Genomic DNA, 15,976 nt, shown 5'->3' on the forward strand with positions numbered 1-15,976 from the left:
TGTAACTGTCAGAAATCAGACCTGCTTCAATTCTTACATAAAGAATAGGTGCAGGGGTCTTAATGGAAGGATCAAATTACTAATGTAAACAGTGAAGGCCCCACCACATACACTGAAATCAATCTGGTGTGATGTGGCCCCTGGGTGTAAACTGCTGGCCCTTGCGAGGAAGCAGAAACATCTCTACAATGTTTCTAGGTCTTCTCCTGCCACCAATAAGTAAGTGGGTGTTGCCTATGTGTGTTTCTAATTCATGGTCTCTACCACAATTATCCCAAACACTGGGAGAGCAGAATTCTGATGGTGTCTGACTTGTGCCATCTGCAGTTACCTTGGTGGCTCCTGCTAAAGTCACACAGGTTAACTGGGACTCCTGATGGCTTTAAAACAATGATTGGTATAATCTCCTTTTCCCCCAATTAGGTGGGAACAAGAGGCGCACCTAATTAATTCATATGGTTTTAAAAAATATATTTTTTGAACTTGATCACAACAAGATGGCAGCTTATTAAAAAACATTAAGAAATCTACCAATAATAGAATAAATTTCTAGGCTGGGCACGGGGGCTCATGCCTGTAATCCCAGTACTTTGGGAGGCCAAGGTTGGCAGATCACCGGAGGTCTGGAGTTCAAGACCAGCCTGACCAACATGGAGAAACCCCCTCTCTACTAAAAATACAAAATCAACCGGGCGTGGTGGCGCATGCTTGTAACCCCAGCTACTCAGGAGGCTGAGGCAGGAGAATCACATGAACCTGGGAGGTAGAGGTTGCAGTAAGCTGAGATCGCGCCATTGCACTCTAGCCTGGGCAACAAGAACGAAATTCCATCTCAAAAAAAAAGAATGAATTTTTTTCTGAAGGACCAAAGTACCATTCTGGCAATATGTCCTAAGAGTTCATAGATCATAAAATCAAATAGATATTGATGGAAATTACCAAGTGAACTTTTAAAGGGGGATTTCAGGAGGAGGAGGCCCAAAGGCGGAGTTAATGGCCCTGTGATCAAAGAAAGGTTTCGAGCACCTAAAGCCAGATCAGTCTCAGGCTCCCGCTCCGCCCAGTTCAGTGGCATCTGAAGCCTATGTCGCTGCTTCCAGGCTGGCCTCCACCTCAAAAGTCAAGGAAGCAGAGGCAGGCAGCTCTGTGGTCCTCTAGAGACTTGTCCTTTAGAGCTTGTGGGAAATGCAGAATCTCTGCTTCCTCCCCTTGAACTACAGAATCAGAATCTGCTTTCTGATGAGATCTTCAGATGATTAAAGTGCCAGCAGCATCCAAAGGCACGGGCTGTTCTGGGGCCTTTCTCCGCCTGCTGAAAGTCCTACTCATGCTTTCCAATGCTCCACTTGATGATGCCGCCACCTCCTCCCCATGTCTTCCCTGACTGCTTCTCCCTGCCAGACATCAGCTTATCCCACCCTCTCCCAGGAAAGCTGGTTCACCTGTGATTGCATTCTATCCTTACCATCTTGCAGCCTCTGCCTCCGGAGCTTTTAGGGGGCAGGGTAGTCCATCCCCATCTACCCCCAAGGCACCAAGCACAGTAACTTTCACATAGCTGGCAGATGGGGGCTGAATGAGCCATTAGAAAACCCACATCTACAATTCCTGGTTGCCTGGTCAGTGTCTTCAGGCGAATGGAAGAGTGGTTCTGCCTTTCCCATTGTCAATACTTCTACACAGAACCTCTCTCCTAACAATATGTGGTCTTTTCTAAGTCAACACATTAAAGACACGGGTCTTCTTGGTCAAAGGATACAAAATTTCAGTTAGACAGGAAGAATAAGTTCAAGAGATCTATTGTACAACATGGTGACTTAGTCAACAACAATGTATTGCATTGTATTGTTGAGAGGAGATTTTAGGCCGGGTGTGGTGGCTCATGCCTGTAATCCCAGCACTTTGGGAGGCTGAGGCAGGTGGATCACCTGAGGTCAGGAGTTCGAGACCAGCCTGATTAACATGGTGAAACCCCGTCTCTACTAAAAATACAAAAATTAGATGGACATGGTGGTGGGCGCCTGTAATCCTAGCTACTTGGGAGGCTGAGGCAGGAGAATCACTTGAAACCCGGGAGGCGGAGGTTGCAGTGAGCCGAGATCGTGCCACTGCACTCTAGCCTGGGCGACAGAGTGAGACTCCATCTCAAAAAAAACAAAAACAAAAACAAACAAACAAACAGAGTAGATTTTAAATGTTCTCACCACAAAAAAAAAAAAAACAAAGGTAAGTATGTGAGATAATGCACGTTACCTCGCTGGATTGAGCCATTTCACATTGTATACACATTTAGAAACATCATGCTGTACACAGTAAATATAGAAATTTTTACTTGTCAATAACACAAAAGATATGGGTCTTTAAATATACACACTGTGCTTCTCCTAATGGCTCTTCTCATAATTCTCTATTGCACCATAGACTTTAATTCTCCATCTGAATTACATGCCTAACTTGCAATCAATTCACAAAAGAAATAGTTCACATAAGGGAAACTCCTAAACTTTCCCCTTTTTATCACCCCAGTAATCAGATCTAGTAATCTTGGGCAAGAAATAACACACTGTACTGATGAGTTACAAATGTTTCTGGTATGCTAACTTCAACCATATTTGTGTGGGAAGGTAACACCTACATTCTTAAATATTAACATAAAAATGGCTTCACGGATATGCAAATCTAATAGACCATTTGTTGTGGTAGTGAACAAAACAGACAAAAACTCCTGCTCTTAGCTCACAGTCTAATAAAGGAGTTGTTTTTTTTTTTAATTACATTTAAAAACAGAGTGAGTTAGTGATAAGAACGAAGGAGAAAAATGGAAGCAGGGAAGCTGAACAAAGCATAGCTGGGGCAAAGGTGTTCGAAAGTTTAGACGCAGAGACCAGGAAGAGTGGCTCACGCCTGTAATCCCTTTGGGAGTACAGCACTTCAGGAGGTTGAGGCGGGTGGATTGCTTGAGGCCAGGAGTTCCATACCAGCCTGGCCAACATGGCGAAATCCTGTCTCTACTAAAAATACAAAAAGTAGCTGGGCATGGTAGCACATGCCTGTAATCCCAGCACATCAAAAGGCTGAGGCGGGTGGATCGCTTGAGGCCAGGAATTCCAGACCAGCATGGCCAACATGACAAAACTTTGTCTCTACTAAAAATACAAAAATTAGCCAGACGTGGTGCTGCACACCTGTAATCCCAGCTACCAGGGAGGCTAATGCATGAGAATCCCTTGAACCTGGGAGGCGGAAGTTGCAGTGAGTGGAGACTGTGCCACTGCACTCCTGCTTGGGTGACAGAGTGAGACTCTGTCTAAAAAAATTTTAACATAAAATAAAGTTTAGGGCAGGCGCAGTGGCTCACAGCTGTAATCCCAGCACTATGGGAGGCCGAGGCGGGTGGATCACATGAGGTCAGGAGTTCGAGATCAGCCTGGCCAACATGGTGAAACCACTAACTGGGCATGGTGGCGCACGCCTGTAATCCCAGCTACTCCGGAGGCTGAAACAAGAGAACTGCTTGAGCCTGGGGGCGGAGGTTGCAGTGAGCTGAGATCGCGCCACTACACTGCACTCCAGCCTGGGTGATAGAGTGAGACTCTGTCTCAAAAAAAATAATAAAAATAAATAAAGTTTAGACAGAGTGTCCCTGGAGGGTGCTATTTGAGACAGAGTTGCCGAACATATAAGGGACAGCTGTCTGGAGAAAGAGCACTGGAGGCAGAGGGGGGAGCAAGGTGAGATCCCTGGGAAGGGGGTCAGGTGGCCCCTAGGGAGAATCACAGGAGGGAGGTCAGACCCAAAGAGCGCTTGGGTGCAGTGAGGTATGCGGCTCTCACTCTGAGTGTGATGGAAGCACCAGAGAGTGGCAGGATCTCCTTTGGGTCTTAAAAGGGCCACCAGCTACTTTGTGGAGAACAGACTACAGTGAGGACAAGGGCAGAAGCCAGGAGGAGAGTGAGAAGACCCTTGCAACAATGAATAGGGCTGACCTATTACCTTGCAGAAATGACTTCACAGGTGTGTGACTGCACAGGCTCAGTCAGAAAAGTTAGCATGGTTCCTGCCTTGCTCTCTCTTAGACCACTCATGATGGGGAAAAACCAGCTGCCATGTCTTGAGGGTACTCAAGCAGCCCTATGGAGAGGTATAGGTGCCAAGAACTAAAGCCTCCTGCCAACAGCCATGTTGAACAAGCCGTCTTAGACATAGGTCCTCCAGCCCCAGGCAAGCCTTCAGATGACATAGCCCTAGCCAAAAGCTTGACTGCAACCTCCTGAGAGAACCAGAGCAAAGCCACCCCCCAAATTCCTGACACACAGAAATGAAAAGAAAAGAAAGATCTGATTCTTGTTTGTTTGCTTTTTTAAGACAGGGTCTTCCTCTGTCACCCAGGGGGTGCAGTGATGCAATCATAGCTCACTGCAACCTTGAACTCCTAGACTCAAGTGACCCTCCTACCTCAAACTTTCGAGTAGCTGGAACTACAGGGGCACACCACCATGCCCAGATAATTCTTTATTTTGTAGAGACAGGGTCTCACACAGGCTGGTCTCAAACTCTTGGCCTCAAGAGATCCTCCCGCCTCAGCCACCCAAAGCACTGGGATTACTGGTCTGAGCCACTGTGGCCCGCCTAAGATGTCTTGTTTTAAGTCACAAAGTTTTAAGGTAATTAGTTACACGGCAATAAATAATATATCAGGGAGGGAAAACTCTTGTTGTTATAAAACATTAATATTCTACTCATTACTCATTGATTACAGGTACATACAAATCAAACACCTTATAGGCACTTCTCGTTTTTTATCATTTAGTTCCCCAGTACAACCTTATGAGGTAGATATTAGCCCCATTTTACAGATAAGGAAATTAAGGTTCTGTGACATATAGATAGCAAGAAGCGGTGCCAGGATGTAATAGCCAAGATTTGATTCTCAGTCTCTCCAGTTCTTACTGCCCCACTATGTTATTCCCCTATTAGCTTCTCACCCATAAAATTATACCTGCCTCCTTTCCAAATCTCAAATGGTCACTGTGTTCAAAATCCAAACAAAAATATATGTAAAAGGGCTCTACAAATGACAAAATGCTATACACAAAATAAGAAAATAACATGTTATAACCTACACCTATTTAAACCATAAAATACCTATTATACATCTTATTTTCTAGCCCACTTTTTCTGCTAAATAGTGTTTCCACAGGTATGTCCACATATAGATGTTACTTTTAATAATTACATGTATTCATATGTAATTACATAGACAGATACATAAATACACACATATATACCTCTATACACAACCACAATTTAATTGATCCCCTATTGATAGGCATTTAGATGGTTTCTAATACTCTGCTGTTAAAAGCAAAACATTTTTTTGTCTGACATTGGACACAGCAAAATGTCAACATTTTCTCTAGCACAGTGAAATCTAATCACTGCTGAAATAAAAACTATCTATTGACCAAGAAGGGCTCAGATAAAGTGATACTAGAAGCCAACAACTTCAAGGGAACCAAAGAGTCAAAAATAGTTCAACTTATAACAACCTTGAAGTGAGCAAATGTCACGTGAACAAATTATACAGAGATGTCTAAAAAGATGTATATAAGAAAAAACTTGTTTACTAATCATGCGATTATGGATGCCCTTGGAGAGAGTCCTTTCCAGGTGGCAACTACAAACTGACCAGAGTAAATATTTTCATATTTGATAAGTAAACTGGACCAGGTACAGTGGCTCACACCTGTAATCCCAGCACTTTGGGAGGCCAAGGGAGTTGGATCACTTGAGGCCAGGAATTCCAGACCAGCCTGACCAACACAGTGAAACCCTGTCTCTTCTAAAAATACAAAAAATTAGCTGGGTGTGGTGGCACATGCCTGTAATCCCAGCTAGGCAGGAGGCTGAGGCATGAAAATCGCTTGAACCCTGGAGGTAGAGTTTGCAGTGAGCCGAGATCGCGCCACTGCACTCCAGCCTGGGTGACGAAGGGAGACTTCATCACCAAAACAAACAAACGAACAAACAAAACCAGAATTGATATTAACAGGTTGTCAGATTTCCACAACTGTGGCAAATTATGATTGGCAGCATCAAAAAGCAGGAAGGGAAGGAAAGAGAGAGGACTGGCTGATGAAGTTACATAATAGTCATCCTTCCACTCTAACTTTCTGTCACAGCTTCTTGTGCCAGGCAATAATGAAATAGCAATTTTTGGTTTTGTTTCGTTTGTTGCCAGAGTCTCTGTCGCCCAGGCTGGAATGCAGTGGTGAGATCTTGGCAAGTGCAACCTCTGCTTCCCGGGTTCAAGTGATTGTCCTGCTTCAGCCTCCTGAGTAGCTGGGATTACAGGCACCTGCCACCAAGGCCGGCTAATTTTTGTACTTTTAGTAGAGACAGGGTTTCGTCATGTTGGTCAGGCTGGTCTCGAACTCCTGACCTCAAGTGATCCACCCACCTCAGCCCTGCAAAGTACTGGGATTACAGGCATGAGCCACTGCACCCAGCCACAGTGGGCATTTTTGGCATTCAGCTAACTGGAAGTTGAGTGAGGGATACATTAAATTTGGGTTTAGCTGCCGGTTCCACGTGTGGTTAAGCTACCGTAGCACTCCCAGTGGAGGAATGGCTTTCACATATGCTCTGACACCACTGCACAGGCTCATCTGACATTATGACAATGGAACAGACCCCAAACTTCATGAGATAAACTGTCCTATGATGACCAACTAGAAATATGTGGGTAGTAGAGGAGAAATAGGGTTTGAAACATACGGAGCCAGAAGCTTGTCTGTGGGAAATTCTCCAGATCATCAAATGCATAAAATTGTAAGTACAGAATTCTATTGTCATCAGTGCCTAAATGAGAGTTGTGTCTTATCAGGAAAATACTCAGTAATGTAGTGTATGCAACTATAAATGCACTAAACGTTTTCTCCCTTTTTTGATGGGAGCCACATGAAATAGAATTTATCAGAATTCCAGGGTGTGTAGGGCACAAAACTGTGGCAGTACTATAAACAGCAAGTACTTCTTATCTTTATGATTATTATTATTTTGAGATGGAGTTTCGCTCTTGCAGCCCAGGCTGGAGTGCAATGGCATGATCTCGGCTCACCGCAACCTCTGCCTTCCGGGTTCAAGCGATTCTCCTGTCTCAGCCTCCCAAGTAGCTGGGATTACAGGTGCCTGCCACCACGCCCGGCTAGTTTTTGTATTTTTAGTAGAGACGGGGTTTCATCATGTTGGCCAGGCTGGTCTCAAACTCCTGACCCCAGGTGATCCACCCGCCTTGGCCTCCCAAAGTGCCAGGATTACAGGTGTGAGCCACCGCCCCCGGCCAACAGCCAAGTACTTCTGTGCAGGAGTTTGGAGTTTTATGTATCCCAATGTACCAGATCGCATCTTGATACAGCTGATGAATTTTAAATTGACAAAGTCTGACAATCCCAAATAAAATGGCACACAAAATTGCTTCCAACTCACTGAAACAGCATGAAGAAACAAGTGTTCAGTGACAAACTCCTACACATGTTCATCAATAAATCAGTGAATGGGGCCTCAGAACATATTGGCCGTATAATGACATGACGTTGCTCGAAACAATGTAGTGGCAACCTAAAATCTGAACTGCACTTGTGTACACCGAAATGTCAGGTAGACTTTGTATACTTTTTCAGAATTACTGATCATACTGAAGTTCAAATCTACGAAGGATCTATTGCAGTGGAGGCCAAAACAAAAACAGAAAGAAAATGCTTTTTAAATTTGTAATTTATTGTTTCCTGTTGGATGTCAAAAGAAGGCCCCCCCTTTGTCATTTAGTGTGTTTCTTATTTTAAAACAATATTCACTATTGTACCTGTCTTGTGTTTTTGTCTTTCTTTTTCCAAAATCATGAGTCTTAAGCTCCTCAAAACCTGTACCTACTGCTAGGTTTGGACAATGAGGTGTGAGTGGGGTAGACCCCTGTCGTGACCCTTGGCAGCAGCCTTTTGGAACTACAGACAGTTCCACCATGCTCCTTCCCTGCCACAGCAGCCTGCAATGTTCCAGACCCAGGGCAGGGGAGGGGAATGATCAATAAACACATCAACAGATGCTCAACTTCACTTCCAACAAGAGAAATGCAAACTGAGGTACCCTTTTCATCTACTCGATTCATAAAAATTATAAAGTGATATCCCATACTGGTGAGAAAATGTCAAATCAGGCCATTTTCCACACTGATGGTGAGGGTACAGACCAGCATGGCATGCAGACAGTGATCTCCCAATCCTTGTCAAAATTGGCCGGGCACGGTGGCTCATGCCTGTAATCCCAGCACTTTGGGAGGCCAAGGTAGGCGGATCACCTGAGGTCAGGAGTTTGAGACCAGCCTGGCCAACATGTTGAAACCCAGTCTCTACTAAAAATACAAAAATTATCTGGGCATGGTGGCAGGCGCCTGTAATCCCAACTACTTGGGAGGCTGAGGCAAGAGAATCACTTGAACCTGGGAGGCGGAGGTTGCAGTGAACTGAGATTGCATCACTGCATTCCAGCCTGGGCAACAAGAGCAAAACTCCATCTCAAAGAAAAAACATGGCCAGGCACAGTGGCTCACGCCTGCAATCCCAGCACTTTGGGAGGCCAAGGCGGGTGGATCATGAGGTCAGGAGTTTAAGACCAGCCTGGTCAAGATGGTGAAACCCTGTCTCTACTAAAAATACAAAAATTAGCCAGGCGTGGTGGCGTGCACATATAATCCCAGCTACTCGGGAGGCTGAGGCAGAGAACTGCTTGAACCCGGAGGCAGAGGTTGCAGTGAGCCAAGACTGTGCCACTGCATTCCAGCCTGGGCGACAGAGACTCCATCTCAAAAACAAAAAACAAAAAACTGTAACTGTGCACACCTTTAGACCCAGAAATTCTAGGACTATGTACCCTATGAATAAATGCACATGTATGATGCTGCACTGTGTGTCATATTAAAAAGTAACCAGGCCGGCTGTGGTGGCTCACGCCTGTAATCCCAGCACTTTGGGAGGCTTAGGTAGCTGGATCACCTGAGGTCAGGAGTTCGAGACCAGCCTGACCTATATCGTGAAACCCTGTCTTTACTAAAAATACAAAAATTAGCCGAGTGTGGTGGTGGGCGCCTGTAATCACAGCTACTCAGGAGGCTGAGGCAGGAGAATCACTTGAACCCAGGAAGCGGAGGTCACAGTGAGCTGAGATTGCGCCACTGTACTCCAGCCTGGGCGACACAGCGAGACTCTGTCTCAAAAACAAACAAACAAACAAACAAAGCAGGAGAGCCATGGTGAATAAACAACAGCACATCTACATACAGTAAGAAACACAAGGCAGAGAGATGGGGGATTCTGTGGACTGGCGGGGAAAGGGTCCAAGGGATACTTAGAGAAAGAACAGAGTACAGCACACGAGGTATAAAGTGACCCCATTTTTGGTGAAGAACAAAAAATAAGCATATTTGTGTTTACAAACACATTTATGTGCACTGAAGGATTTAAGCTAAACAGTAAAAAATCAATACCTCTCTATGGATTAGGATTAGGTGGGGAACAGGGAAATCACGGAGATTTTACCTTTTTTAATTAACACTCCTGTCGTGTTTGAATATGTAAGAAATATGCATATTCATACATATATGTATTTATAATACATGCATATAATATATACACATATATGTACACATTGTATATAACTGCATGTATGTAAATATATCACATGTATATATTATAGATTCAGGAAGAATCTATAGTAAAATATTGATAGTAAACCCATCTATATGGTAGAAATGTGGATAGGTTTATTTTCATTGAGCCCGCTTTCATGTCCCAAAATTTCTACAAAGAGTATATGTGTTTTTAATTAGAAAAAAAAATTAAATGCCCTATGTATGGACACTTTTTTGAAACATCCAGGTTATGAGTTAAATTTTAGTGACCTCTAAGAACCAATCCTTACTTGTTTTGAAACCATTCATGAATTTTTTTTTTTTTTTTGGGGACACAGTCTCACTGTGTTACCCAGGCTGAAGTGCAATGGTGCGATCTTGGCTCACTGCAACCTCCACCTCCTGGGTTCAAACGATTCTCCTGCCTCAGCCTCCTGAGTAGCTGGGATTATAGGCATGCACCACCACACCCGGCTAATTTTTGTATTTTTAGTAGAGACACGGTTTCACCACGTTGGCCAGGATGGTCTCGAACTCCTGACCTCAGGTGATCTACCCACTTCGGCCTCCCAAAGTGCTGGGATTACAGGCGTGACCCACCGCGCCCAGCCCGGTCAGGACTTTTTAAAAGCCCTTTTCACCAGGTGCAGTGGCTCACACCTGCAATCCCAACACTTTGGGAGACCAAGGTGGGTGGATCATGAAGTCAGGAGATCAAGACTATCCTGGCTAATACGGTGAAACCCCGCCTCTACTAAAAAAAAAAAAAATACAAAAAAGTAAAAAAAAAATACAAAAAAGTAGTCGGGTGTGGTGGCAGTTGCCTGTAGTCCCAGCTACTCAGGAGGCTGAGGCAGGAGAATCGCTTGAAATGGGGAGGCAGAGGTTACAGTGAGCCGAGATCATGCCACTGCACTCCAGCTTGGGCAACAGTGCGAGACTCTGTCTCAAAAAAAAAAAAGTCCTTTTAAATAGTACACAGGCATCACAATTATAGCCTGTTTTCACAAAAGCAAGTTCTCTTTTTAGTCCAGATTTAATCTTGTCAGTCATCTGAGAAGTCAAAAACTTACCCTGTTTTTCCATCTAAAAAAGCAATCTATGACATCACCTAGAAATACGTGAGCATTGCTTCTGATACACCATTGGGGGTAAGGAAGGTGTGCGCAGGGCTAACTGTGAGGAGACTGGGGAAGAAGTTGGACAAAAGAGCAAATGAGGAATGTGAACATCTATCTCTCTGAGTGCTACTCAGAGAAGTTCAGGATCCAGCCTTAATCACCCCCACAAAACACCAGAGAACCTAACTTCAAACTATTGTTCTTTCTTTTTTTTTAAAAAAATGAGTCTATGTTGCCCAGGCTGGACTCAAACTCCTGGCTCAAGAGATCCTCCTACCTCAGCCTCCTGAGTAGCTGGGATTACAGGTGCACGCCACCACACCCAGCTTTGCTGTTCTTTGATTACTCATTAGACATCTGTGTGAGAGAAGTTGTGAAATCATTTGATAAAAGTGGTATTTTTATTTACAGTGATGGTGACCCACTGCTTTAAATGCACTTTGTCTGTATTCACTTGAATCCAAAGCAACTCTCATCCTATAAAAGACAGCTGTCATTAGGGTTGTAGGAGTCATTAATGCTGGCTGCCAAATATTTGTGGTTCTCCACCATCCAGCACCTTCCCCGCATCCTTTGAATTTGTGTGGGGCCACAAGACTACTTCTGGCTAATGAGCTGCCAAGTGCATCACTTTCAGGTGGAAGACTTTGTTGCCAGTGTGAGATGTTCCAGAGACCTCCCTTCACCACAGTGCCCAGCAAGCTCTGAAATGTAGCTGCTCTACCAGCAGTGAGGACACATGGGCTAGAAAGAGTAAGCAGAAAAATGAACCTTGGTTGTTACTACCTAGTATTCTTGCTTTTCCCAACTGCTACGAGGATGGTGCCTTCATCTGTTTGGGAATGAAAATATTTTTCCTGGATCTGGGTTTTTCCTCATCATTAATATCTTAAGAAATCTTAGCACTTTGGGAGGCCGAGGCTGGTGGATCAACTGAGGTCAGGAGTTCAAGACCAGCCTGGCCAACATGGTGAAACCCCATCTCTACTAAAAATACAAAAACTAGCTGGGTGTGGTAGCGCAGGCCTATAATCCCAGCTACTCAGGAAGCTGAGGCAGGAGAATCGCTTGAACCCAAAAGGCAGAGGTTACAGTGAGCCAAGATCATTCCACTGCACTCCAGCCTAGCTGACAGAGCGAGACTCTGTCAAAAAAAGAAAAGAAAAGGAAAAGGAAAAGGAAAGAAAAGAAAAGAGAAATCTTAGCCCCCAGACACTATGTTCTAAACAGTGACTGAGGTTGCTGGGCACAGTGGTGCACACCTGTAGTCCTAGCTACCCAGGAGGCCTAGGCAGGAGGATAGCCTGTGCCCAGGAGTTTGAGGCTGCCTACCGTGAGCTATGATCATGGCTGTGTAATAGCCACTGCATTACAGTCCCGGCAATAGCGTGAGACCCTGTCTCTTAAAAAAAGAAAAAGTTCCTGAGGTGGGTGTGGACATTTGCCTTTATGTTTTAAAAGTCCATTTTTTTTTTTAAAGTAGTATTTAGGCAAGTACCATCCCTTTATTCAGCTAAAATTAACTGAGGATCTACTACATGCCAGGCACGATCCTAACTCTAGGGATGCATTGGTGAACAAGCTCCTTAGGGAAAAAATATGCTGCTTTTTTCTTTTGGTCTTGATTCCTTCTCTCTATCTATCTATCTATCTATCTATCTATCCCTGATTTTTTTCTTCCTAATATATGCATTATTTCCATGACAAGTCATTTCAAATCTATTGAAGAGTATATCCCAATTTAATCATGACGTATATCACCTGGTGTCCTGCAGACTCCACAGTGGGAGCAGGTATGGTCCGTCCTCAGCAGCCTCCCCACTCCCCAAGCCTGGGCTCAACCTCAGCCTTGCACTGGGTTCACACCCTCCTATGAACACGAGTCAGGTCCAGAGCCCGACTCCCTCCTCATGGGGGGCAGGGGCAGGGCTCTCACTGGCACTCGTCTGCTGCCCTCCTCTCCTGAGTATGGCTTCTTTCAGGGCCCCTAATCCCTGTACATGTCAGGATCACAGACATGTATAAGAAAGGCCACGCCCCAGGCAAACAGGGTGAGGCCAGACAACTTCTCCCTCAACCCTGATCGTTTTGTGGCACTTGGAGACTCTCTGTGCTTAAGGTCTCAGTTCCAGTCCAGCCAACACACGCTATTATACACAAAAAGAACTAACCAGGTGCGTGGCTCGGTGCCCAGGGAGGTATCGAGACAAAAAGTGCTGCTGGGATTTGGAAGAGGGAGGGTCAATGAGGGCTTAGGCAGCAGCAGAGGCTTTAGGAGGCTTCCCAGTCAACACCGAACTCAGGTGGTCTTAGAGGAAAAACGGGAGAGAACATTTGTGTGAGATAGTGCCTAACTTTCAAGATGTGTTCCTTGGTTGGCTGGAGGTGGGTGGAAGGTTGGGATACAACCTAGTTCCTCACCAAAGTGCCTCTGTTTTATGTTTATACTCCCATTAGCAGTGGTTCCTAAAGTTTTCTGGCCAAAGAACAGAACACCTGTTAATAGCCTTCTCCTAAACTAATGTTCCAAGAAGACTAGTTTGCAAACCATCGCTCGGGTTTATACATTGGGAAAGTATTTCTGTTGTGCTTTTAAAAAATTCTTTTTAAGGCTGAGACTACAGATGCAGCCTGGCCCTTTCCCTTACAGAGGAGCAGCCCCAAATGGACACAAGTGTGGAGAGTGGTGGGCCCCGCAGACATACAGCTTTGGGTCTTCTCATACTAAGCCCCATGCTGTTCCCACCTTAACTATATCCCTGGTCTTAGGGTATCAGGCACACCAGCATCTTAACAGTCCTGAAAAGCCTCACAGTAAAACCTGTTTACCTTTACTTAATATATGGATGTTACACGAGCACAGATTTCTTCCCCCCACACACCTCTTAACACTTTGCACAGTCATGTCTAGAGGTAAACTAGTTTGGGAAACACAAAAGGCATGTGCTGGTCAATACTCAGCTTTGTCACGTCATGCACAATTTACAGAGTAAAAACATGGACGCTCATTTACCCAGCAGGGGAGCAACTATTAAGGACCCTGTTAACCTAGTGAAGACCTACGACGCTGAGTGGTGACCACACGCGCACACACAGCAGGGTTCAAAGTGTCTTCAGAATCAGACGAAGCTCTAATCAACTCCAGCACATTCGAAATTAAAATGTCTCTATTCCTGCCAATACTGAAAAAATATCTGAAAGACGAGACAGGGCTTGTATTTAACCACAGACGAAAAAGGCTAGTTGTTAACGGCTGCTGGAAGACCTCAGAATGTGCAGAACAGAGAATCCAGAGGGGGCAGCAGAGAGCAAAGCAGGGACTGTGCTTCCGAAGCCAGCTCCTCTCTTAGCAACCAACAGGGGATGTTAAGATGGGCTCCTGGAGCCGGAACTACAGAAGAGGCACGAAGCCTCTCCCCACCATCTTTCACGGTGTTGAGATCGGGAGTTTTAAGCCACTCTTTATACACACGCTAAACAACAGATCACCTTAAAACATAAGTTCCCAGGCCAGAAGCCATTTATATGGTCTGCAAACGGGGGCAAATAGTTCTGCAATGCCAGGCACCTCGGAATAACAACGGCTTCCACTTAGGGAGCATCAATAAGGTAAGGAAGCTACAGGGCTCTGCACCAGGCACAGTCCAAACATCTCTGATCCTCACACCCCGACTCAGGAAGCAGGCAGCACCTCCATCGTGTGGCCAGGTCCCAAAGCTAGTTCCTCCCCTACCTCATTCTCCTAGATAAGATGCCTAACATATGACTTATCCAGAGTCTTCCCACCCCTTTCACCATGGGAAAAATCACCATGTATGATTTCTCTTCAAGGAAAGCAATACAAGACCTGGGGTAGCCAGTGCTGAGAATCTGACAAAGCCCACAACATGACTGCTCATTCTCAAAGGGATCTAGCTGTAGTAATATCTTAATTTTTCTAAGAAAAATAATCCATGAGTTTTTTCCCCTCCCAAGGGAGGCCATCCCATGAGGATGATAAATTTAAACTATCACCCTCCTCTCCCTTGAGACAATCGAGCAATGAGCAAATAATGTTTGGTTCTGAAACAAAGGAGCTAATTGCAAGTGTAAATTATTCAATCTGCAACCAAGGTGTTTGCATGTGATCTCTGGTTTCATTGCTTTTCTCTAGCAGTGCCCAAGCTAGGACCTGAGGGTAGCAAAGAAGTAATAGAAAATTACCTGCTCTGGAAGGGCAGAGATGGCCCTCAGGAGCTAAAGCCACCTGGGCTGGCCAGCAGGACTAATTAGTCAACAGTGATTAGTTGAGCAAAGGAGCCAAGAGGTGGAGGCAAGTAAGTTCCTCATTGTTGACAAGAAAAGGAGAAATGGGGTCAAAGGGAGAGGCTTCCAAGGACTCAGGATGGTGAAAGAAAACAAAGCGCAGGCAAGGCTGGGGTGCAGCAGACGGCAGCAAGGTGTGCACTCCCAAAGAAAGCCCGCCAGCCTCCGAGGCCACACTCCACTCTAAGTGGTGCTTACCGCAGACCCCTGAAGGCACCGTTTTCCACCGAGGACAGAAGCATTGGGTTGTTGATGCCCCAGAAAGCTTGGTTGGGTCTGGGTGTGGCCTGTGTCACTAAGGCCTATTCAATCAGTGTCCCTGACAGATGTTTCAAGTGGGTTCTCTGTGTAAACAATTTTGATATTTTGGAATTCTAAAGCCATAAATAAGAGTTGAACTTTGGACATTGCATTCAATTCAATTTTTTGGCAAGATTCTCACCTTCAACGTAAATTTTCATACTTAGAAGCATGCTCTAATGCATACATTAAATCCACAGGTTACCCATCAACAACAGCTGGATACTGTATCACAGGCTCCAATTAAAATAGGTTTATTTTTTGGTATCTAACTACTTAGAGCACACAAACAGGGTTATCCAATAAAGTGCAAAACATTTTCTTATTTTTAAAAGAAAATCCAGAAATCCTTATTATGTGGTTTGATGATATAACTGCACATGATTTCAGAAAACCACAGGACGGTCAGCATCCTTCTTGCCAAGAGATTGCCCACAGAATCTTATTGCGAATGCTACCCTGCTCAAAAAGTCAAATTTTCAGACCGTTTAAATTAGTAATGGAGCAAAAACAAAGCACATGTAGAGGACAGAGGAAACAAACTGCCCTTAAAGCATAAACATCT

At 44.7% G+C, this 15,976-nt stretch overlaps 1 protein-coding gene across 4 annotated transcripts in view; it reads right to left on the reverse strand.

Moving 5' to 3' along the window:
* Positions 1-15,976, reverse strand: part of CMTM4 (CKLF like MARVEL transmembrane domain containing 4) — a 116,801-nt gene that overhangs the window by 56,902 nt on the left and 43,923 nt on the right. The window lies entirely within an intron of this gene.

Source organism: Pan paniscus, chromosome 18, assembly GCF_029289425.2.
Source record: "Pan paniscus chromosome 18, NHGRI_mPanPan1-v2.0_pri, whole genome shotgun sequence".
In the NCBI taxonomy this organism is placed as follows: Eukaryota; Metazoa; Chordata; class Mammalia; order Primates; family Hominidae; genus Pan; species Pan paniscus.